At 41.4% G+C, this 23,287-nt stretch overlaps 1 long non-coding RNA gene across 1 annotated transcript in view; it reads left to right on the forward strand.

Moving 5' to 3' along the window:
• The first annotated feature begins 4,145 nt into the window (after positions 1 to 4,145).
• The window catches only part of LOC140740346 (uncharacterized), a 31,539-nt gene continuing 12,397 nt past the window's right edge, over positions 4,146 to 23,287 (forward strand). Inside the window, exons 1-2 of the long non-coding RNA XR_012101820.1 lie at positions 4,146 to 4,218; positions 9,204 to 9,384. This is a non-coding gene — a long non-coding RNA (uncharacterized lncRNA). The remainder of the gene's footprint in view (positions 4,219 to 9,203; positions 9,385 to 23,287) is intronic.

A 23,287-nucleotide genomic window follows, 5' to 3' on the forward strand; every position in this document is an offset into this window, starting at 1 on the left:
TTTCTGGTCCTGTCAAAATGAATGCCAACATTTCATTTGCCTTCCTCACCACTGACTCAACCTGCAAATTAACCTTTAGGGAATCCTGCACCAGGACTCGTAAGTCCCTTTGCACTTCAAATTTTTGAATTTCCCCTCCATTTACAAAATAGTCTACAGTTATTATTGTTGTCATATATATGAAGAAACAGTGAAAATCTTGTTTCACCTTCTTTAAAGTCGTACACAAGGTGAACAGTGGTGAGGACTAACCAATCAGGAGCTGAGTATATGCAGTATACCACCAGACTAGGCATGCCTTGTTAGCGTCCCTATTGAAGATGGCAGAGCTTGTCATTGAAATGTCAGTTAAAATTGACACCTGGATCTAGCTGGAAGCTCGAGAAGAGTTTATGTGTCACATACACCGGGAAAGCATTGGATTCTTTTTCAAGCTAGGTGGTGTTGGGAGAAGCCAGATGGAGGGGGAATGAAATAAAAAGCCGGGAGATGATAATTGGAAGTCAAAGGGCTGGAGAAGAGGAAATCTATTAGGAGAGGAGAGTAGACCATGGGAGAAAGAGAAGGAAGGTACACACCATGGGAAAGTGATAGGCAGGTGAGGAGGAGCAGTCAGAAGCCAGAGTGGGAAATAGAAGAAGAAGAAAGAGGGAGGGGAAAATTACTGAAGGGAGAAATCCATGTTCATGCCATCAGGTTGAAGGCTGCCCTTGAGGGAACATGATGTGTTGTCCTCAAAACTGAGAGTGACGTCAGACTTTACAGAGCAGAAACATTACCTCGCAGCTCTTGAACTCAGTCTCTGATTTATGAAGGCCAGCACATCATACACCTTCTTATCCACCCTATCAATTTGTGTTACAGCTTTGAGGGACCTATGAATGTGCATCCTAAGATTATTATTTCATTGAGAGAGAAAAAGACACTGTGTAATGATTTGATGTGTGTATACACAGTATGCAAGGCAAGAATTTGCCTGTATCTTGGAACAGAGTCTACGTTTTCAGACACCAGGCTTAATTTAAAGTATAGTTTTATACGTCACATGTACATTGAAACATAACTAACAGCACATGGTTAATATGCATTTTTGCTTTGCAGTGGAATTTCTGTTCTAGCCACAGAATCACAGCAAAATAACCAAAAGAAGGAGAGCCTGTACAGGAGCATTCAAATGAACCCCACTATACCACCCTCCCTACAGCCGTAATGTGGAAAATGAAAAATCAGATTTATAGAAACAGCTAACAGTAATGCGATAGCCATTGCTATCTCAGGAGTGACTAGAAACCTTCGAAGCCAGATTCTGGAGCCAAGAGTTACTCAGAGGTTAGTGGGATCTGTTGAGGCAAAGGGATGGTTGACATTTGGGATTGAAACTTATCTCTGTACTGATAATTGAAGAATAAACTGGATTGGCCTCTCTGGTAATGCCCTTAATTGGTTTTGCTCACATTTTTAGAGAAAATGCTTTTTTTTGTCTTGGAAGCCAATTTTTATAAATTTTGATGTTGCTCAGGGAAGCTGTCTTAGTCCCCTACTCTTCTCCTTATAGATACTCCCCTTAGGAGACATCAGTAGACTTGATTTCCACATTTATGCAGATGACACAATTGTATATCTCAGTTGAGCCTGATAATGATAACACCCGACCTTCTCTGACTTCTGGTATGGCTTCAATAAACAAATGGATGAGCAATAATTTCCTTAAACTAAATGAAGATAAAATTAAAATACTTTTGGTTAGTTCCAAAGCCAAAGGAGATAAACTTCATGATGAACTTGGGAACATGGTTCCCCTTGTAAAATCAAAATGAGCAAGCTCGGGTGTTATCCTTGGTTCAGATTTGAATTATAAATCCCACATAAAGGAAGTGTCTGGACTAGCATTTCTACACTTAAGAAATATTGCAAGGGTATGGCTGTTTCTGTTATGAAATGAGGCTGAAAAACGATCCCACGTCTTTATATTGAATAGACTAGATTACTGCAATGCACTTTTACTGGCCTTCCAAAGCGATCTATTGACAAACTTCAATTCATTCAGGAAGCTGCTGCTAGACTTTTAACTAAAACCAGGATGAGGGAACATGTCACTCCCATCTTAGCTACTCTGCATTGGCTTCCTGTATCTGTTAGAATTGATTTTAAAGTTCCCTTACCTGTTTTTAAAGCTCTCAATGGTCTGGAGTGCATCACAGAATTGCTTTTACTTTATAATCCTTCTTGAGCTCTCAGGTCTCGTCCACTGGTGTCTTAAGTTTAAACAATCTCTATAATTAAAAACATTAATTCTTAAATTTAAGAATTTAAGATGCTGCCAAAGTGCAGAAAACACCTACGTTCTTCAAAATGATGCCAATGGATTATTTATCTCTATCTAACACACAAAATTCTGGAGGAACTCAGGCAACATCTATGGAGAAGAATAAAGAGCTGTGTTGCAGATCGAGACCTTTCATTGGCCCAAAGCATTTGTTCTTTATTCCTCTCCATAGATTCTGCCGAACTTGCTGAGTTCCTCCAGAATTTTGTGTGTGTTACTCTGGATTTCAGAAAGGTTAAGATGAAGGAACATGAATCAGTCCTCATAGAGGGATCAGAAGTGTAGAAAATAAGCAATTTTAAGTTCCTGGGTGTCAATATCTTTGAGGATCTGACCTGGCCCCAACTTATCGATGCAGCTATAAAGAAGGCAAGACAGCAGCTATATTTCATTAGAAGTTTGAGGAGATTTGGTTTGTCAACTAAAACACTCAAAAACTTCTACAGATGTACCATGGAGAGCACTTTGACAGTCTGCATCACTGTCTGGTATGGGGGGGTTGGGGGGTGGGGCTACTGCACAGGATCGTAGGAAGCTACAGAAAGTTGTAAAATGAGTCAGCTCCATCATAGGTACTAGCCTCCATTGTATCCAAGACACCTTCAAGGAGCAGTGTCTGGGAAAGGCAGGATCCATTATTATCCATCACCCAAGACATTGAACCCATGAACACTATCTCACTTTTTTTTCTGATTTTGCACAATTTTTAATTTAACTATTATATATATAATGTTTTACATTGTACTGCAGCTGCTAAGTTAACAAATTGTACGATATATATGGCAGTGATATTAAACCTGATTCTGATTCTGATTTACAGCATCTGCAGGATCTCTTGTGATTATGATTTACTTCCATCTGGCAGTGTCGATGAACATCAATTTAACATCTAAATATGATTTACTTCCATCTGGCAGTGCCGATGGACATCAATTTAACATCTAATGTAAGAAGTGGAACTTCGGCTAGCAGAAGGTTTGGCTCTGGAGGTGGAAACCTTTTGATGAGGCTCAGGTTACAACTTAAGTCAAGAACAGTGTGCAGAGTCATGTTGACAATACATGTTGTAGGATTTATTGTGCAATGTCCTGTGCTGAGAAATCACTTTCCACAGTTAGTTGATTAGCTGGTAAAATGAATCTCATTTCTATTATAAACTGGCTACAGAAGGAAGTGATAGGCAAAGTCTAGACAGGACTTCCAAAATTACTAGCAGAGCAATTATGCTGGTAAAGCAATATCAGCTTTTATTTGTAGCAGACTAACTGGCCTCTCCCGTGCAGAATCTGCCTCAGGGGTAGCTTCCTGAAACTTCATGCAATGATGGCAATAACTTTGGACAGCTTTGGAAACTGTTTTGCAGAGGTTAGAGGGTGACACTGTTTAAATGGCTATTGTAGAGGTATAGCAGGCTCTGCTGCACACCTGACAGTACCTGGGTGCATTTGTAGTTCAGACAGAAGTGTGTCTCTACAACAGCCCCAACCCAATAGTGACTCAAAAGGATATTTTATTCTTTGTAGATTATAACTCTGAACCTGGGTCTGTGAATATCCACAAGTCAGCAGGGGTAAGTGAAGGGCCAATGTCTACCTGTCTGCGTCTAAATCTGAGTCTGAATCCGGGTCCGCGAGGGACTGGAGGTGGAAGAATATGGACTGCCTTTATGATTAGATGTCTATGTACGTGTATGGATGGGAGGTCTGAATGGACTCTTCTTTTGCTGCTGTTGTTGCTTGTTGTGTTCTGTGCTGTTCTGCCGAGCATTGTGGGCATGCTCTGTTGGTCCCGGAGTATGTGGTGACACTTGTGAGCCGTACCCCAGCATACCCTGGGGCGTGTTGGCTGTTAACAGAAATGATGCAGTTCACTGCTTGGTTCGAAGTACAATCGTAAGTAATCTTGAAATTATCTCACGTCATTGCACTTGGGAAGCTGGGCAAAAAAATTTAATGACCTTGCTGCAGCTAGCGGAATATAAAGTGAATGCCATAAAGCCTGGAAAATGCTGGGATGAGATTGCAGCCACGCTCAATGCTTCGGGGACAGCGTCTTCCCCACTGCCGCTGAACTTCTGAATGGACAATGAACCCATTTACACTACCTCAGCATTTGTTCTTTTTTTTCTCTTTTTACACTACTTATTTAATTTATTTGCAATACTGTATGTATTTCTTATTGTAATTTATATTTTTATTATAAGGTATTATAGTGCCCTGCTACTGCAAAACAACAGATTTCACAGCACATGCCTATGATCTTAAACCTGATTCTGATTATAACTCTGACTCGCAAGATCCTATTTTTTTTAGTTTGCTGCTGCTCATCAATATACAGTACCTAATGACAGCTGTCTGCTCCCTAACAACCACTGTAGAGCCAGCCTGCAGAAGCATATGCTGCAAAATTTCAAGCCCCGGTTTCGGCTGCAGCTGTGAATTATGATTCGATTTGGGCTTACAGCTGTTTCGAGGACAAATGCACCATCGAAGGACATCAAATTAACTTCCTCTAAAGCTCAGATTCCTCCGCCCACTTCCTCCACCCCCCTGGACACTGCCATATGTTGCTAGAAATGTCTTTCTTTCAGGCAAGTGATTCCTAATGTTTCAGAGGATGTGCAGGGTCTTGGCAGAAACACTGAATCAAACTTCAGGGGAACTAAAAGTCAGACAGCTGCACAGTACACTGAGCTACAATTATTCCACAAATGAATGAGCCTGCATTTAGGTAGTAGGGTTGCTTAACAGTAACATGTTTCTCGGCAAATGAATTATTGATATCACTGTTGCTGTGTAGGAGGCAGCCAATTTTTACAAAGCAAAATCGTACAAACGCAAATAAGTCACTTACATCAATGCTTGAGACCATTCCAGTCTATTACATCTTCGTTAGCTCTCATCAGCCCCAAACCCCATTCCCATGGGTTCTGCACGTTACGTGCCTATCAGATCCACTTGATCTGAAGAGAACAACTTCACTCACCCCAATACTTAACTGATGGACACACTTTCTAGGACTCTGCAACTCATGTTCTCAATATTTATTACTTATTTATGACGATCATTTTCCATTTTGTATTTGCATAAGTTACTGCCTTTTGCACGTTCTGTAGAACATTGCCTTCCAGGTATACGGTCAGGGACGTCCCAGATTGCGTCGACAGAACTTTGGAGAGAGAAAGGATGCAGCCGGTAGTCTTGGTACATATTAGTACCAATGACATAGGAAGGAAACGCAAAGAGGTCCTGAAAAGAGAATTTAGAAAGCTAGTCAGCAACCTGAAAAGCAGGACCTCCAAGGTAGTAATTTCTGGATTGCTGCCTGTGCCACGCGGCAGTGAGGGTAGAAACAGGGTGATTTGCCAGATAAATGCATGGCTGAAAAGCTGGTTCATGGGACAGGTGTGGCTCTGCTGCTAAAGAATGGCATCAAATCATTAGAAAGGCGTGACATAGGATTGGCAGGTGTTGAATCCTTGTGCGTTGAGTTAAGAAATTGCAAGGGTAAGAGGACCCTGATGGCAGTTATATACAGGCCTCCAAATAGTAGCTGGGATTTGGAGAACAGATTCCAATGGGAAATAGAAAAGGCGTGTCAAAAGGACCATGCTATGATAATCATGGGAGATTTTAACATGCAGGTAGATTGGGAAATGTTGGAAACGGATCTTGAGAGACAGAATTCGTTGAATGCCTGTGAGATGGTTTTTTAGAGCAGTTTGTCATTGAGCCTACTAGAGGATCAGCTATACAGGATTGGGTGTTATGTAATGAGCCAAAGGTGATTAGGGAGATTAAGGTAAATGAACCCTGAGGAGGGAGTGATCACAATATGATTGAGTTCAACTTGAAATTTGATAGGGAGGAAGTAAAGTCCGACATAGCAGTATTTCAGTGGAGTAAGGGAAATTACAGCGGTATGAGAGAGGAGTTGGCCAATGTATATTGGAAGGAGATGCTGGCGGGGATGACAGCAGAGCAGCAGTGGCGTGAGTTTCTGGGAAAAATGAGGAGGGAGCAGGATAGATGTATTCCAAAAACAAAGATGCACTCAAATGGCAAAATAGTACAACCGTGGCTGACAAGAGACGTCAAAGCTAATGTGAAAGCAAAAGAGAGGACATACGATAAAGCAAAAATTAGTGGGAAGATAGAGAATTGGGAAGCTTTTAAAAACCCACAGAAAGCAACTAAAAGGATCTTTAGCAAGGAAATGATGAAATATGAAAGCAAGCTAGCAAATAATATCAAGGTGGATGGAAAAAGCTTTTACAAGTATATGAAAAATAAAAAGAGAGATGAGGGTAGCTATTGGAATGAAAATGAGAAAATGAGGCCAGAGAGAAAAATAATGGGGGTCAAGGAGATGGCAGATGAACTAAACCAATTTTTTGCATCAGTCTTCACTGTGGAAGGCATTGTGGCAGGTGTTGAAGGGTGTGAGGGAAGAGAAGTGAGTGCAGTTATTACTATAAGGGAAAAGATGCTCAAAAAGCTGAAAAATATAAAAGTGCATAAGTCACCTGGACCAGATGAACTGCACTCTCAGGTTCTGAAAGAGGTAGTGGTGAAGTTTGTGGAGGAATTAGTAATGAGTAATTAGTAATGAGGAATTAGTAATGATCCAGAGACAGAGAAGCAGTTTCAGTGACAGGCTACTATCGATGCAATGCTCCTCAGACAGGATGAAGAGGTCAATACTCCCCAATGCCATTAGGCTTTACAATTCTACCGCCAGGACTTAAGAACTTTTTAAAAGCTATTATTAATGCTTTTTGAGATAGTGATTTAGATGCATATCATATTTTTTTACTGAGTTAAGTATTGTATGTAATTAGTTTTGCTACAACAAGTGTATGGGACATTGGAAAAAAATTGAATTTCCCCATGGGGATGAATAAAGTATCTATCTATCTATCTATCTATCTATCTATCTATCTATCTATCTATCTATCTATCTATCTATCTGATCTTTCAAAAATAATTGTGTTCTGGCATAGTGCCAGAGGACTGGAAAATTGCAAATGTCACTCCACTCTTTAAGAAAGGAGGGAGGCAGCAGAAAGGAAATTATAGTCCATTTAGCCCAAACTCTGTGGATGGGAAGATGTCGGAGTCAATTGCTAAGGATGAAGTTATGGAATACTTGGTAACACAGGACAAGATAGGACAAAGTCAGCTGGTTTTCTTAAGGGAAAATCTTGCCTGATGAACCTGTTGGAATTCTTTGAGGAGATTACAAGCAGCATAAATAAAGAGGATGCAGTGGTCGTAGTATATTTGAATTTTCAGAAGGCCTTTGACAAGGTGCCACACATGAGGCTGCTTACCAAGTTAAGAGCCCATGGTATTACAGGAAAATTACTAATGTGGTTAGAGCATTGGCTGATTGATAGGAGGCAGCGAGTGGGAATAAAACCATCCTTTTCTGGTTGGCTGCCAGTGACTAGTGGTGTTCTGCAGGGATTGGTGTTTTATGCTTTTATGATTTAGATAATGGAGTAGATGGACGTGTTGACAATTTTGCAGATGATACAAAGATTGGTGGAGGAGCAGGAAATGTTGACGAAACAGGTAGGCTGCAGGCAGACTTAAACAGATTAGGAGAATGGGCAAGAAAGTGGCAAATGAAATATAATGTTGGAAAATGCATGGTCATGCAGTTTGGCAGAAGAAATAAATGTGCAGACTATTTTCCAAACAGAGAGAAAATACATAAATCTGAGATGCAAAGGGACTTGTGCAGAACATCCTAAAAGTTAATTTGCAGGTTGAGGTGGTGGTGAGGAAGGCAAATGCAATGTCAGCATTCATTTCTAGAATACAAGAGCAGGGATGTGATGCAGAGGCTTTACAAGGCCTTCGTGAAGCCTCACAGGTATTGTGAACAGTTTTGGGCTCCTCATCTAAGAAACTTGTTCTGGCATTGGAGAGGGTTCAGAGGAGGTTCACAAGGGTGATTCTGGGAATGAAAGGGTTATCATATGAAGAACATTTGATAGATCAGGGCCTGTACTCGCTAGGAATTTAGAAAGATGAGGGGAAATCTCATTGAATCCTTTTGAATGTTGAAAGGCTTAGACCGAGTAGACGTGGAAAGGATGTTTCCCATGGTGGGAGAGTCTAAGACAAGAGGGCACAGCCTCAGGATACAGGGGCTTCCATTTAAAACAGAGATGTGGAGAAATTTCATTAGCCAGAGGGTGGTAAATTTGTGAAATTTGTTACCACAGGCAGCTGTGGAGGCCAGGACACTGGGTGTATTTAAGGTAGAGTTTAATAAGTTCTTGATTGGTCACCATTAAAGGTTATGGGGAGAAGGCTGGGGAGTGGGACAGGGGAGGTAAAAAAAGTATCAGCTATGATTGAGTGGTAGAGCAGACTCGATGGGCCAAATAGCCTAATTCTGCTCCTGTGTCTTACGGTCTTATGGATGTTTGCCCATCTTTCCTATGTGCAGTTGTTTATTGATTCTATTGTGTTTGTTTATATTTACCGTGAATGCCCACAAGAAAACAAATCTCGGGGTAGTCGATGACAACAGAAAAGCACTCTGATAATAAATTGACTTTTGAACTTTGAATTTGCTTTCTTTTGCTACTTACCTGCAACAAAGGGGTCATTCACAACTGTCAGCCTGCTGCTCCGCTCTGCGTTGAACTAAGGGTTTGTGGACGGGCTCTCTTTGTGGACTTCAGCGAGAACGCCATTCGCTTGCATTTATCGTTTGCATGAATTGTGTTTGTTTCTCACTGCACATTGTGTGTCTGACAACTTTCTTTTTTAAATGGGTTCTTTTATTTCGTGATGGCCTGTTAGGCTGTATAATGTACACATACTTTGACAATAAGTGCACTTTGAACTTTACCTGCCAGCACACCCTTGGAATGCAAGAGGAAAGTAACGGTACTGGGCCGCTGACTGATGAGGAGAACATGGAAACTCCAAGCGGACAGCACGCACTGTCGGGTCAGACCCAGGAGCTGGGAAGTAGAAGCATTAACTGCTGTGCCACCATACTGCCCAAGAAAAGAGATCAATTATTCTCCTGATGACGTAAGTTTGAGCACCAAATGAGGACAAAGTCCTTTCTCTCTTTCAAATAGTGTTATGAGGTTATATTTTTTATTTGAAAGGGCTAATGCTCCCCTAATTTGATTTTAAACACAACACTTCCATGTATCCAAAATCCTCAAAATGTATTTATTTTTATTTATTTAGAGATACAGCATGGAACAGGCCCTTCCAGCCCGCTGTGCCGCGCCACCCAACAGCCAACTGATTTAACCTCCAGCCAAATCACAGGACAATTTATAGTGACCAATTGACCTATTAACTGGTACGTTTATGGACTGTGGGAGGAAACTAGAATGCCCATGTACACAGGAAGAACGTGCAAACATTCTTACAGAGGATGCTGGAATTGAACTTTGAACTGTAGTAACATCGTGCTGACCGCTACACTACCGTGGCGGCCCCACCGAATACCGCATTGAAGTGACAGCCATGAGAAGCTAATAATGATACTATATTATTAGTGTATACTGTGCGTATTAAGAGCAAGCACTCAATGGCCACTCTATTAGGTACACCTGTACACCTGCTCGATTATGCAAATATCTAATCAGCCAATTACGTGTCAGCAACTCAATGCATTAAAGTATACAGACATGGTCAAGAGGTTCAGTTGTTGCTCAGACCAAGCATCAGAATGGGGAAGAAATGTGATTTAAGAGACTTTGACGGTGGAATGATTGTTGATGTCACGCAGAGTGGTTTGAGTATCTCGGAAACTGCTGATCTGGGATTTTCATGCACAGCAGTCTCTAGAGTTTACAGAGAATGGCTCGTAAAATGAAAAGAACATATCCAGTGACTGACAGTTCTGTGGGCACAAATGAGAGATGTCAGAGGAGAACGGCCAGGCTGGTTCAAGCTGACTGGAAGGTGACAGTAACTCAAATAACCACACGTTACAACAGTGGTGTGCAGACGAGCATCTCTGAATACACAGCCTGCCAGACCTTGAAGTGGATGTGCTACAGCAGCAGAAGGTCACATCGGGTTCCACTCCTGTAACAAATAAAGTGACCACTGAATGTATGCAGTCAGCCTTCAGTACACTAATAAGAGCATATACCCTTGCCAGACTTCCCTCTCCAAGTCAGCTCTGGCATTCAGCAAGTTCATAATCTGATCTAATCTTTGTCTGAGATCCATTTTCCATTTTGTCGTTGTGTAAATTAGCCATCTTGAAAATTAGCTTTATTTGTCATGTGTACCGTATGTCAAAGTGTACAGTGAAATTTGTGACAAATCAAACAATGGAGGTTTGTGCAGGGGCAGCCTGCAAATATTGCCTCAGTTCCAGTGCCAGCACTGCATGCCCACAACTTAACAAACCGTAACCTCAATGTGAAACAGAACCAGAGCACCTGGAGGAAACCCAAGTAGTCACAGGGAGAGCGTGCAAACTCCTTATATTCAGTGACAGGATTTGAAACATTCCAGGCTGTAGGAGCTGAGAGATGCACTGAAGCTTGGCGCAGCCCCTGCAAAGGCTCTGTGGAGAAGGACCACAGCATAGGGTCCTCTCACTACTGGAGAGGGATGGGCCGGTTTGGGTGAGGAAGCCCCTCAATTACTGGAGTAAGGAATTACCAAGGAGCCACATGAGTAGCAACCGTGCTATTGGCTTTAGGAAATGTAATAAAATACATGAGGTGGCGGGGTGGAGATACAACTCTACCAAAGGAGGTGTAAGGCACTCCATCCCTCCGCGAGCCTGCTGGTCACCTTGGGCAAGGTGTAGCACCTGCTTAACCTCCCTCCTGATTAGGATCATGTAAAGCCACAAGAGCAGGTGGTGGACAGTCACACAAGTAGCTGGTACATATCACAAGTCCTGGTTATGTGACCACTGACACCAGGCAGACAATCTTTGAAGAGTATTGATAATGGCTGGGAACTCCCATCTTGTAAAGACACTGCCCAGAAGAAGGCAATGGCAAACCACTTCTGTAGAAAAATTTGGCAAGCACAATCATGGACAGGGAAAGACCATGATCGCCCATGTCACATGACACGGCACATAATGATGATGGTGATGAATAGAACACTACTTAACGCATTGACTATGAATGTAAGCTTAAAATGGCCTTGCACAGTTTATTATTGTACATAAGTTTCCTTATGAATAAAGCGTATTTTGATATAAAAACAATAATGGCACTGTGAACTGATTGCACTAACCATTATCTTACTGTGCCATCCCATTCAGTTTTGCCATTCATTATGACTTTCCAATTAACCCTTGCTAAAATGTAAACACATTGTGTAAATCTCATTGAAACCAATCGAATGTTGAATGGCCTCAATATAGTGGATGTGGAGATGATGTTTCTTATAGTGGGTGAGTCTAGGACCAGAGGACGCAGCCTCAGAATAGAGAATAGTCCTTTTTGAACAGAGATTAGGAGGAATTTCTTGGGTCAGAGAGTGGTGAATCTTTGGAATTCATTGCCACAGGCAGCTGTGGTGGCGAAGTCATTGGATATATTTAAGGCAGAGGTTGATAGATTCTTGATTAGCCGGGGCATGAAGGGATACAGGGAGAAGACAGAAGATTGGGGCTGAGAGGGAGATGGATCAGCCATGATGAAATGACGGAGCAGACTCGATGGGCCAAAGGGCCTAAACCTGCTCCTACATCTTATGGTCTTATGGTCTATATAGATGAAGGGACAATATTTACTGGATGCTGAGGTCAAGGCAAGGGAATCAGGAAAATTAGATGACTCCAGCAAAAAGTCAATGGTTTCTCATTATATGTGAAGTTAGGACCAGATTGGATCCAATGCATTGACCATCATTATAACCCATTCAGAGGAGGTAACTGGTCTTTAAAAGTGTACCTCAACCCATCTTCATGCTAAGGGGAGGGTGGTGGAAGATATATAACTTTAATTTTCAACTTAGTTATTCATCCTGAATTTTGCCAAACAAAATGTTCCAAACTATTATGCAAATATGCACTGCCTACTCAACTCCCTAACAGTTACAGGAGAGCACAGTGTCAACGCTTTCTCAATCAAGCCCATTAAATCTGAATTCACATTGAATAAAAATGGAAATTCCTTAAACTTGCCTGCCAGGAATGGTTTTCTCTGGGTTAGCTCTGAGTATAGTTTATATCCAGCCCTATGCATAAAAAGGCGCAAAATTCAGTTCCTGGGAAATTGGGAGGAACACTGTCTTTGAAAATAATTGTTAACCTATAGTGCTCCTTGCCAGTATGATGAAAAAGATCATTTTACTTTCCTCCATGGGGAGATCTCATGTTTCGTTGGGTCTCTGAGTGTGATCATTAGGTGCCAGTTCTTTGATTTTTCCCAGAATTGAAATGTCTCATAGCAGGGGGCATACATTTAAAGTGAGCGGGGTAATTCCAAAGGAAATGTGAGGGGCAGGTTTTTTACAAGGAGAGTTGTGGGTGTCTGCAGTGCCTGGGGTGGTGGTCAAGGCAGATGCATTAGGGACTTTCAAGAGAAGTCTTGATATTAACTGTGAGGAAACTGGAACAACATGGACATTGTGTAAGTAGAATGGATTGGTTCAGTTGGCCTTTTAATTACTCAATAATAAATGCTAATTTATTTGGTTCATCTCAACATTGTAGGCCAAAACTCTGTTCCTGTGCGGTGCTGTTTTGTTTTATGATACTCAGGCAGTGATCTGAAATTTTCTATCAGGTTCAACAAAAATGGAAGGAAAGTAATGAAATAAATTCAGGGGCTAAGGACATTTCATGATGCTTGTGAGTAAGTAGTCCTTCAGTCTGAATTTTATTTGTGATTAGCATGGCTTGAAGACCTGTTTTGCTCCTGGGAATGAAAGTATTAATGTGTGAGGACTGTTTGATGGCCCTGGACCTGTACTTGCTGGAGCTTAGAAGAATGAGGGGGGATCTCATTGAAATCTATCAAATATTGAAAGGTCTAGATAGAGTGGATGTGGAGAGGATGTTTCCTGTAACAGAGGAGTTCTAGGACCATTGTGCACAGACTTAGGGTACAAGGGCGTTTCTTTGGAACAGAGATGGGGAGGAATTTTTTTAGTTGGACGGTGGCAAACCTGTGGAATTCATTGTCACAGATTGTTGTGGAAGCCAAGTTATTGGGTATATTTAAAGTGGAAGTTGAGAGGTTCTTGATTAGTAAGGGTGTCAAAGGATATTGGGTAGAAAGCAAGAGAATGAGATTAATAACACAGCCTTGATGGAATGGCGGAGCAGACTTGATGGGACGAATGGCCAATTTTCTCCTATGTCTGTGGTCCTGTAGTTTTATGTTTTTTTTTTAACTCTCTCAGTTAATGGATGAACAAGATGATGCTGAGCTATGACCTAATGTGCCATATAAATTGATCTCAGTGTTTAGGATGCTAATAATTAGATTCAAATTCTTTGAATTGAGAAAGGGGAAAGAAATGGGTCATCACAACAGTGAAGCAGTTAGTGTAATGATTTACAGTGCCAGCTGTAAGATCAGAATTCAATTCCTGCTGCTGTCACTAAGGAATTTGCACATTCTTCTCATGACTGTGTGGGTTGCCTCCTGGTGCTCCAGTTTCCTCCCACATTCAAAGATTACAGGTTAGGGTAAGTAAGTTGTGGGCATGCTACGTTTAATCTCTTTATCTTGTAAACAGTCACGGTTCCTGCCTTCAATTAGCCAAAGATCCTCTGTAATCGTACCATCCAATAAAAGTCAAGCTTTAATTTAGTCTCCTCACCCATGTTAAAATCCAATTGGACTATTTAACTGAGGTGCAAGAGTAGGCCATATGGGCCCACAGACCTGTTCTCTGATTCCAGGGATGAGGAGTATGGTACCTCAGATGAAAACCTGCAGAAACTCCACTCAAAGGGAAGAAACTCCTTGGAACAAGTACAGTTCAGTGGGATTTGACAGGACCTTTCAAATCTTTATAATCTGGAATGTACTGCAGATTTTCACAAATAAAATGAAATGAGGCATTTTATGTTTAATGAAACCCATAACACATTTTATTGAACTCCAAAACCTAAGCACAAAATCGCACTAAATCTCTTTATATAATAATGTCATCATGTCAGACCACCCTCTTAAAGAGAAACCCCAACTCAATGTTAGTGGTTGTGAATTATGAATATTTCTCCCAATTTCATTACCCTACAGTACAAACTAATGGAAACTGACAAAGTAATAGAATTGGCTATACCCTTGAAAATGAAAGATCTGCAGGACTTTGGGAAAGATCAGGGGAGTTGAAATAATGGACTTGCTCTTCCAAAGAATTGACACAAGCACCCTGAAGCAAATCGTCTCCTTTAATACTGGAGGATTATGTTCCTCTTATTATAATATAATTATATAAGACAACCATGAGGTTTCCCTAAGCTTGATCGCTATGCAATACTTTATACTGAGCATTGTAGCTATATTCTGTTCCAAATTCCCATTGTTACTCATTAGCTGATTGGAATAAATCATAGATAATTCAATTGCCAGGAACATCACCGTCCCTTTGTGGAGCACAGAACTATTTGAAATGTTCAGAATCATATTCAGATTTATTACTACTGATACATAATGAGAAACATGACATGAAAGAGAGCATGTCCTAGATGGTGAAGATTCTTAACGAAGGAAGCTGCCTTCTTGAAGGACTAGTTGAACTAATTCAACGATTTTTAACTGAGGTGCAAGAGTAGGCCATTTGTTCTATTATTCCAGGGTTGAGGGGAATGGTACCTAGGATGAAAAGTTGAAGATGTCCTCAGTGGTGGGAAGGTTAATGAATTGATCTGTATGAACAGGATGCAAGATAAGCCTTTTATTGTACTTCAGTACATATGACAATAACAAACCCATTCCAGTTCCAATTTCAATTGCAGCCTTCTGAAACTCTTAACTCCTGCAGCAGACAGTTTGATTTAAACCTACTTACTTCACATGACGCCACTGGTGTTTAGGGCAGCAATTAAGGCCCTCCATCTCTGGTGGTGTTCAGGGTTCCTTCATCATGTCAGTAGCTTCTCAGTTTTCACTACTGTCAGCCACGCAAGTCCCAGGTTGAGGCTCAGGAATACCATCGCACTCAGATGTAGAAGGAATCTTTGTTGCTTTTTCTATAACAATTTTGTTGTTAGCCCTGAACTGAATCCCTGAACCTGGAGAACCGGTGGACCACTCTTCGTCTGGATCTCTACCCTTTGACCTATTTGGCATAGCTGACTCTATTAAGAGCCGAAGCATAAAACCCTGACTCCAGTCAAGGTAGCTCTTTGCGTCATTGAGGCACGCACACCTCCAAACCCTATGACAAGGTTGTGGTCCTCTTGGAGGAGTTTGATTTAAAATCAGGAGTTAATTTCATGGCCCCATAGTTAATTAACTAGCTTTACACCCTTCAGTCAGTGATTCACTGTAGCCAGTGATTTCTATTGAAGAGACAGACAAGAATGGTATCAAAATTTATACAAGGATCAAATGGACCATCATACACACGTTGATCTTCTTGGAGGCTGGCAAGACTGGTAGTCTAGGTAGAATCAAAAAGAAAGTTGGAATTTTAATTTTACACAGTCCTATTAAAAGGAACAGATTTCTGATGAAGTAATTATAGTTTGCGATTTAAATATTTGGTTGACAGACAATTTTAAAACAATCCTTTATTATCGTTTTCTCAGAGTCTGAATGGAAATAATAAGGAAGGTCAACAATTAAACTGATAAATCTTCATTATCTAACCCACAACAATTCAAACCATGGAATAAATGTGATGCCCTTTCCATTGTTATTATTGTTTTGATATTTGTAATTTTGCTCTTCTATTTGCAATGTTGTGAATAAATAAAAAGTGTTTGATTTTGACTACTTATTGATATTTATAACACTAACTATAGCTTGGGAAAGTTAAATAATAATAACCTATATCTATGTGCTATTCCTCAGACCAATCCATTTTTTTCGTTTATATTTTCAGAATATGAGTACATCCCTTTAAAGCAGAGCTGAGGAGGAATTTCCTGAGGCAGAGGGTGGTGAAATCTGTGGAGTTCATTGCCACAGACTGTGGAGAGCAATCACTGGTTATATTTAAAGCAGAAGTCGATGAGTTCTTGATTAGTAAGGGTGCCAAAGGGTAGGGGGAAGAAGATTGGAGAATGGGATTGCCAAGGATAATGAGTCAGCCATGATAGAATGGCAGAGCAGACTCGACGGGCCAAATGGCCTAATTCTGCTCCTATGTCTTATTGTCATATGTTATCAGCAGGATTTGTCTCTTACAGAACTTTCTCATCGATGAGTAAATTAAACTTGTTTAAAAAAGGCTATATCTTGACTGTTTGAGAGTCAACAATGTTCGTGGAGATTGGAAATTATTTATTGATCTTTTACATTGTCTATGAAGGTTGTACAGATATAGTTTTTCATGTTGTCTGGCAGTTGCATACGACCTCTGAAATTTAAGGAAGTCTAAAGACACTGTGCGTGATTCAGAGCAACACGCAAAATGCTGAAGCAACTCAGCAGGGTAGTCAGTATCTTTGGAGGGGAATAGTTTGCATATGGCCAGTGCAGGCTATGCATGGTTTATAAGGATTGTGCATCGTATCCGGAATACATGAAGTTGTTGCATAACCTGCTGAGAATCTGAGATGTGATTTGGATACTTCACGTGCACTGTAATACTGTGAACATAGAGAGAGCTGGATTGATTGGCTGCATTGCCATGTCTGGGTTTTCCTACATTCCAATGAAGCCATACAATAAAGAATTGTGGTACAAAATCTGATTCCTTCTTTGAAAAGTTCACATTGTCACAGATGAATTTCAACAGGGAGTGAGGTTTTGAAGGACGTAGGTCAGGAACATCTGAGGTCTGATGTCTGAATTGTTCTGAAATAGTTGTGGAGAATTTACTCTACTGCAATAGGGTTTGCATATCCCAACATAGGACTGGACGAGACAGAAGACTGGCCTGATAGAGGTGCTATAAAGAAGCAGGTTCACGGGTTTGGAAAGTGAGGCAGAAGACTCTGATTACAAATCAGCCCAAGATCTTAAGGCACAAACTAACGGAGATGGGAGTAGACTCTCACATGGTGGATTGGATAGTGGACTACTTGACAGATAGACCTCAGTATGTGCGGTTGGGAGACTGTAGGTCTGACACGGTGGTCAGCAGCACAGGAGCGCCGCAGGGAACCATACTCTCTCCGGTCCTGTTCACCCTGTACACATCAGACTTCCAATATAACTCGGAGTCCTGCCATGTGCAGAAGTTCGCTGATGACACGGCCATAGTGGGGTGTGTCAGGAATGGACAGGAGGAAGAGTATAGGAAACTGATACAGGACTTTGTGATATGGTGCAACTCAAACTACCTGCGTCTCAATATCACCAAGACCAAGGAGATGGTGGTGGACTTTAGGAGATCTAGGCCTCATATGGAGCCAGTGATCATTAATGGAGAATGTGTGGAGCAGGTTAAGACCTACAAGTATCTGGGAGTACAGTTAGACGAGAAGCTAGACTGGACTGCCAACACAGATGCCTTGTGCAGGAAGGCACAGAGTCGACTGTACTTCCTAAGAAGGTTGGCGTCATTCAATGTCTGTAGTGAGATGCTGAAGATGTTCTATAGGTCAGTTGTGGAGAGCGCCCTCTTCTTTGTGGTGGCGTGTTGGGGAGGAAGCATTAAGAAGAGGGACGCCTCATGTCTTAATAAGCTGGTAAGGAAGGCGGGCTCTGTCGTGGGCAAAGTACTGGAGAGTTTAACATCGGTAGCTGAGCGAAGGGCGCTGAGTAGGCTACGGTCAATTATGGATAACTCTGAACATCCTCTACATAGCACCATCCAGAGACAGAGAAGCAGTTTCAGCGACAGGTTACTATCGATGCAATGCTCCTCAGACAGGATGAAGAGGTCAATACTCCCCAATGCCATTAGGCTTTACAATTCTACCGCCAGGACTTAGAACTTTTTAAAAGCTATTATTAATGCTTTTTGAGATAGTGATTTAGATGCATATCATTTTTTTTTACTGAGTTAAGTATTGTATGTAATTAGTTTTGCTACAACAAGTGTATGGGACATTGGAAAAAAGTTGAATTTCCCCATGGGGATGAATAAAGTATCTATCTATCTATCTATCTATCTATCTATCTATCTATCTATCTATCTATCTATCTAAATAAGCACATTAATCATTTATTTATAGTAAAACATTCGACCCCCCCCCTCTTTAAGTTACACAAACTATGATACTAAATATTCAGTAATGCTTCGAACTCAACTGGTATCTCATTAAGTCTCCCTAAGTCACACAACCACAAAACTAAACATTCAACAAACAGCTACTTAGCTAAGAGTGTGCGGGGGCCTCCTCTATCTGCACCATCGTTTCTCAATGGCTCTTCAGCACTGTTCATGACCTCAGTGTGAAGATGAATCCTCAGAGACAAAGAAAAGCCCCTGGGACACCTGAACGTGAACATAAATGCCGTGGCGTACAAGGCAACCAATGGGAAAGAGCTGCTGCAATTGATGATCAGCAAGGAGAAGTGGCTTTCAACACGAGTAAGCTAACCCTTCACATTATAGAGAGATAGGTTATGGAGTGACAGAAATAGCTGTTCAGCCCAACATGTTCATGACAACCAAGGTGCCCAGTTAAGATAACCCCTTTTATCTATATTTGGCCCATATCTGTGTAAACCTTTCCTATCCACGTCTTCCCCTTTCCTTTCCAGTCCTGAAGAAACGGCTTGGCCTGAAATGTCAACTGTTTCCATAGATGCTGCCTGAATGGCTGAATTCCTCCAGCATTTTGTATGTGTTGTTTTGGATTTCCAGCATCTGCAGAATTACTTATCCAAATGTCTTTAAATGACAGTATTGTACCTGCCTCAGCTACTCTCTGTGGTAGATCATTCCCCAAGTAAACACCAGCCTCTGCAAAAAGAAATTGCCCCTTTAAGTTCTTTGTTAAATCTTTTCCCTCTCACCTTAAGCTTATGCCCTTCAATTTTTAGTTCACTTTCCCTGGAAAAAGGACTGAGTGCTTTCACCCTATCTATGCCCCTTACGAGTTTATGCATCTCTATATGGTCACCCTCCAATATCCTACACTCCAAGGAGCAAAGTCCTAGACTGTCCACCCTATAACTCAGGCCCTTGAGTCCTGGCAGCACTCATGTAAATCTTTTTATAAATAGGTTAGATAGCAAAAGTCTCATTCCCATAGTTATCATCATTATGAAAGAAGCTGTTCCTGAATCGCTCACTGTGTGCCTTCACATTCTGTGCCTCCTTCCTGATGATACCAATGAGAACAAGGCATGACCTAGGGGATGGACGCCAAGTTTTTGAGGCATTGCTCCTTGAAGATGTCCTGGATGCTACGAAGGCTGGTGCCCATGATGGAGTTGACTAAGATTACAGCTTTCTGCAGCTTATTTCAATCCTGTGCAGCAGACCCCCATACCAGATGGTGATGCAGCCAGTTGGAGAACTGTCCATGGTACACCTGTAGAAATTTGCATTAGCCATTGAAACTATGGACCTACTGCAGGTAAATAGGATTAGTATAGAATGGCACACCTCCGGAATTGACAAGGTGAGGTGAAGGGCTTGTTTCTGTGCAGTATGCAAGGACAAATGCTATTTTCACAATTACTGTATGTTGTTCCCTGTTCCTGTTCAATTCTGATGCTAGATCTCCCCACCAATGGGGCTCCCAAACTTTTTTTATGCTAAGGACCAATACCATGAGCAAGAGTTCATGGACCCCAGGTTGGGAACCACTCCCCAGTGTGAACAAGCAAAGGCAGGATTAAAAGCTAAATGTTGAGCCATCAGAGTGCAGAATGGCCCACAGAAACAGACCTTGTGAAGTCTAACAGCTTGGGCAAGATACTCGTATTTTGCAAGTCAATAGACAATAGACAATAGGTGCAGGAGTAGGCCATTTGGCCCTGTGAGCCAGCACCGCCATTCAATGTGATCATGGCTGATCATCCCCAATCAGTATCCTGTCCCTACCTTCTCCCCATATCCCTTGACTCCACTATCTTTAAGAGCTCTATCTAACTCTTTCTTGAAAGCATCCAGAGAATTGGCCTCCACTGCCTTCTGAGGCAGAGCATTCCATAGATCCACAACTCTCTGGGTGAAAAAGTTTTTCCTCAACTCTGTTCTAAATGGCCTACCCCTTATTCTTAAACTGTGGCCTCTGGTTCTGGACTCCCCCAACATCGGGAACACGTTTCTTGCCTCTAGCGTGTCCAATCCCTTAATAATCTTAAGCCTTGAAAAAATACACCAGATCAAAACTACAGCTTCAAGAAAGAAGAGGAGAAATAGAAAATAAAGAACATGTCCTTTACCTCACCAGTGTGTTATTGTGTCTGACTACAGATAAAGAGATGAGTCCAAATATTTGCTGATAAGCACATTCCGTGAAGGTTGATATCAGTTAACAGGGTTGTCTTTTAAAAAAAGTGGTGTTTGTTATGAACATCAACACAATCACTACATATTTTCTACAACAACACCAGTAAACATCGTTTATCATTACAGTCTGTTCTGAAATAACTGCTTGTGCTACAAAAATGTTTGCTTGCTATATTCTCTTTATAACTCTATTAACTTGAAAATTCAAGAAAGCTCACCAACACCTTAACTTCCTCAAGAGGCTAAAGAAATTCGGCATGCCCCTGTCAACTCTTACCAATTTTTATCGATGAACTGTAGAAAGCATTCTGCCTGGATGCATAAGGCCATTAGACAAAAGAGCAGAATTAGGTCAATTGGCCCATTAAGTCTGCTCCACCATTTGATCATGGATGGTTTGTTTCCCCTCGTAACCTTATTTTCTCGCCTTCTCTTGACTTTTGATGATCAAGAACTTCCTGTTTCTAATCCAGAACCTATGAAATCCACTTTAATTATCCCCATTGACTTGGCCTCCACACCCATCTGTGGCAACGAATTCTACAGATTCATCATCCTCTGGCTAAACAAATTCCTTCTCATTTCTGCTCTAGAGGGGCATGCTTTAATTCTGAGTCCCTGTCTGGACTTTCAATATTCAATAAGTTCGATGAAGTTGCCGCTCATTCTTTTTAAACTCTAGTGAGTACAGGCTCAGAACCATCAAGCTTTCCTTATGGCTTGGTACGGCAGCTACAGAGTTGCAGATGCATCTCAGCAGATCACAGGAGCCAGTCTCCCCTCCATGGACTCCATCTATACTTCTCACTACCTCAGTAAAGCAGCCAGCACTGTCAAAGACACCACCCACCCCAGGCATTCTCCCTTCTTCCCTCTCCCATTGGGCGGAAGATACAAAAGCCTGAAAGCACGTACCACCAGGCCCAACGACAGCTTCTTGCCTACTCTTCCAGAATCCTGAATGGATCTCTTTTACAATAACATGGACTCTCGGCCTCTTAATCTACCTTGTTATGATCTTGCACTTCATCATTTACCTGCACTGCTCTTGTTTGGCAGCTTTTACACTTTACTCAGCGTGACCTTGCTCTAGCTCAATGCACCGAGTAACAATTTGATTGGTGTACGCCGTATGCACAGCAAGCTTTTCACTGTATCTTGGTACATGTGTCAATAATAAACCAATACTAATGCCAATACTTCTCAACTGAGCAATCCAGATAGGGGTTAGTCCAGGTTTTGTCTCTGGCCTGTGGTGAAAGGCACTAAAAGTAGCCTTAACACCTGGATTAGAGAAGGGTGAAACGGGTGGAGCATGCAGCCCACTGATAAGTACATGGCATGGTAGCCCAGTGGTTAGCACAAGGTTCAATTCCCACCAGTGTCTGTAAGGAGTTCCTACATTCTCCCCATGACCATGTGGGTGGGGGGGTGGGGGGTTTCCTCCAGGTGCTCCCATTTACTCCCACATTCCAAAGGCGTACGGGTTGTTTTGTAACTTCAAGACATTAAAATAATTCAAAGAAAATGTGAGCATCCAGCAATGCCAGTTTAATTTCATCTTTACTTTAAGCAAGCTCGCGTGATGGTATAGGCAATTTACGTTTACGTACTTATAACCCGTAATGAAATATTTAAAGAAACAAGAATACTTAATCAACCTATATATGTGCAAGATCACTCAAACATTATTGAAATATTAAACACACTACAGTATAGGTTAGGGTTAGTAAGCTGTGGGCAATTCTATGTTGGCACCAGAAGCATGGTAACACTTGCGAGCTGGCCCCCAGCACATCCTCGGACTATGTTGGTCGTTGGCATAAATGACACATTTCAAACTGAACTGAATTGAATTGTCTTTATTTCTTGCATCCTTCAGAGGAGTAAAAATCTTTACATTATATCTACATCTAAATGTGCAATGTGGAATTTATAGCAATTTGATGTTGGTTTTGATGTTTCGATGTACATGTGACAAATAAAGCTAAGCTTAATCTTAAATTTAATAGTAAATCTTAAATCTCATAACTAGCCAATGTTATAAGGATCCCATGAAAATAAATACCCACTGCCGTAAGGAAACAGTATTATTGGAAACGTACGGTATCTATTGCTTTCTAAGAGGACAATCATGAGAAAAATACCTATGCCTCCACATTGAGCAAATACCTAAATATTTAACTTGAAATATCATCTGTTGAAAAACTGTATACTTCAGTCAGAGATAATATCAAGCATACATTCAATCTTCAGTTTTCTCTGAGTAACACACAAAATGCTGGAACAATCCAGCAGGTCAGGCAGCATCTATGGAGGAGAATAAACAGTTGGCGTTTCGGGCTGAGACCCTTCATCAGAATTGGAAAAGAAGAGGGTAGAAACCAGATCAAGAAGGGGGGAGGTGGGGGGAAGGAGGCTGGGCCAATACTGTAGGTGAAGCCAAGTGGGTGGA

Source organism: Hemitrygon akajei, chromosome 16 (assembly GCF_048418815.1).
Source record: "Hemitrygon akajei chromosome 16, sHemAka1.3, whole genome shotgun sequence".
Lineage (NCBI taxonomy): Eukaryota > Metazoa > Chordata > Chondrichthyes > Myliobatiformes > Dasyatidae > Hemitrygon > Hemitrygon akajei.